The 3,316-nt window shown below is 35.1% G+C and overlaps 1 pseudogene; it reads left to right on the top strand.

Annotated features, from left to right (window-relative positions):
- The first annotated feature begins 1,276 nt into the window (after positions 1–1,276).
- On the top strand, positions 1,277–2,957 carry LOC117980826 (small nuclear ribonucleoprotein E-like; annotated as a pseudogene).
- Positions 2,958–3,316: the final 359 nt, after the last annotated feature.

Raw genomic sequence — 3,316 nt, 5'->3', positions numbered from 1 at the left:
TATTACATAATTATATAATATATAATATAATTATTACATATTATATAATATATAATATAATTATTACATATTATATAATATATAATATAATTATTACATAATTATATAATATATAATATAATTATTACATAATTATATAATATATAATATAATTATTACATAATTATATAATATATAATATAATTATTACATAATTATATTATATATAATATAATTATTACATAATTATATAATATATAATATAATTATTACATAATTATATAATATAATATATAATATAATTACATAATTATATTATATAATATATAATATAATTATTACATAATTATATAATATAATATATAATATAATTACGTAATTATATTATATAATATATAATATAATTATTACATAATTATATTATATAATATATAATATAATTACATAATTATATTATATAATATATAATATAATTACATAATTATATTATATAATATATAATATAATTATTACATAATTATATTATATAATATATAATATATACAATAATTATATAATTAATATATAATATTATATTTACATTGTATATATTATATATGCACATATGCATATAAAATATAAAATATAAGTATATTATAGGTAATATAATTATATATAACATAAAATTTTACATATACGTATAAAATATGTGTGTATATATGCATATATGTACACATACATATGCATATATGTACACATACATTTTTTTTTTTACCCCCTCTGGAGAACTGTAATACACAAGTGCTTCTATATTACCGCACTAAAAACCAAGATCTAGCAGTGGGTTCAATAGCTACATCATTTCTAAGTAGTGATGAGTACAAATAACATCATGGGCTATTTGTAGCCACTCTGAAGTGACATGAAAATATCTGTGTTTTGAACACTTCCGCTTCCGGTTTATTTATTTATTTTTGAGACAGAGTCTTACTCTGTTGCTCAGGTTGGAGTGCTGTGGCATGATCTCAGCTCACTGCAGACTCTGCCTCCTGGATTCAAACTATCCTCCCACCTCAGACTCTCAAGTAGCTGGGTAGCTGGGATTATAGGCGTGAACCATCACAACCAGCTATTTTTTTGTATTTTAGTAGAGAGGGGGTTTCACCGTGTTGGCCAGGCTGGTCTCGAACTCCTGGCCTCAAGCCATCTGCCTGCCTCGGCCTCCCATAGTGCTGAGATTACAGGTGTGAGCCACCATGCCCAGCCCATTTTCGGTTCTTTATTCCAGAAGTTGCTGGCTGAGGTAGCGTGTGGGTCAGTGTGCTTTCTGTGGGATTCCACCATGGTGTACCGCAGCCAGGGCCAGAAAGTGCAGAAGGTTATGGTGCAGCCCATCAACCTCATCTTCAGATACTTACAGAATAGACCCTGGATTCAGGTGTGGGTCTATGAGCAAGTGAATCTGGACAGGAAGCTTTATCATTGGTTTTGATGAGAGTAAGAACCTTGTATTAGATGATGCAGAAGAGATTCATTCTAAAACAAAGTCAAGAAAACAGCTGGGTCGGATCATGCTAAAAGGAGGTACTATTACTCTGCTACAAAGTGTCTCCAACTAGAAATGATCAATTAAGTGAGAAATGGTTGAGAAGGATACACTTTGTTTTTTAGTTGTCCTTTGTCCAATATGAACATTTATTCACATTGTTTTGATTACCCTTATGTCATTACAAGATGACAATAAATGCTGTAGGATTGTTTGAATTGAAAGAAAGAAAGAAAAAGAAAGGAAAGAAAGAAGAATTAAAGAAAGAGAGAGAAAGAAGGAAAGGAAGAAAGGAAAGAAAGAAAAGAAAGAGAAAGAAAAGAAAGAAAGAAAAATATCTGTGGTTTGTATGGGTGATGTCACAGACAGTGCTAATACTGGCAATTGTTGCTTACATTCAGAATTGAAGAAAATGCTAAATTGCAGTCAGAAGTTAGTTGGAAGGAAAAAAATGATAAAATTCTTCTATTCACGTTTGTGGACCCCTGAGTTAAGAATCTCTGTGCAAGAGGCAGTTCCAGCATTAGCATTGAGGTTGACCAAGATTTCACCATATATCAGGCCGGTATTTTTGAGGTTCGCACCAGGGAAACTACCTAAACACAAGTGTCAGCCATTTCTATGTCCTTTATATGCATCAAATACTGTTCTGGAACAGAGGCACCTTTAGATGCCTCTCTGGATGACCCACTGAAAGGCCTCTGCTACTCCTCTTGTCTCTCCCCTGCCATAATTGCTGCCTCCTGCATGAGGAAGCAAACAAAACACAAATGCATGTGGTCTGAAATGTGAGGAAGAGGAAAGTTCCTGGCTTCACAATGCTTGCTCACATGAAAACACAATCATGTACTTCATCATTCTTGGTGGAAGGGTTGTGTGGTTCTGCCCACGCCTTCGCCAAGTGAGTCAGTCAAAGAGGAAATGCTTGTGTATTTGCATGGGTGGTGCTAGGCAGGATAACTGACCCACTGACCACTGGTGAGGATAAAGACATGACTTACTTCCTTCACTGTGTTGCACAGCTTGTAAAGCAACGTCCCAGAAGACAGAACTAGAAGTTAGGGCAGAGTGGCCAAGGCTGGCAGGCACAGGCTGGAGCAGACCTAAAGTCCCCAGGCTGCACATTCCTTTTTTGCTCATTTCCACTCTCCCTTGGGGTAGCCTCCTGAAAAAAGAAAAAAAAAAAAGGTGCTGGCGTTAACTTTCTGGTTGTGTACTCTTCATCCAACAAATACCTGTGGAGCCCTGGCATGGAGGAGGCGCTGCGCTGGTTGGTGGGGTAGGAATGATGCAGCATGCCAATTCTTGCTTCCTGGGAGCTCAGTCCAGGGAGGAGAATATCGACGTGGGCACTAATGACAGTGTGGTGTGATGACTCCATAGGCTGCGAAGTCTATCCCGGGGCTGTGGAAGCAGGGAGGCAGGAGAGCCCTTTCCTCCCGTTAAATAAGGACTCCACTTTTTAAAAAATGACATGCAAAATGCTTTAATATCAAAATGAAACCCTGTCTAAACTTTGAGTTATTTTCCTTTTTAGGAATTTTATCTTGTACAGAAACATAACCAACAAATATTTAGCCAGGAAGAAAGAAAGGAGACACAGAATGACTTGTCATCACCCTGGAGAAAGCACTCAGTTTCCACCGCCTCTCACTTCCAAGACACTTTTTGTCCAGCCCTACTCCCTGCCAAAGTCAATAAAAACACGAAGAAGTCAAAAATAAGGATAAAACAGTCTATAAAATTCCATAAAGCAACTAAATTTGAAGACAAATTCTGGTTGCCATCCCTTAGAAGTGAGTGAGTTAGTAT

The sequence above is a fragment of the Pan paniscus genome, chromosome 5 (genome assembly GCF_029289425.2).
Source record: "Pan paniscus chromosome 5, NHGRI_mPanPan1-v2.0_pri, whole genome shotgun sequence".
Lineage (NCBI taxonomy): Eukaryota > Metazoa > Chordata > Mammalia > Primates > Hominidae > Pan > Pan paniscus.
This window is presented reverse-complemented; position numbering and strand designations above follow the sequence as displayed.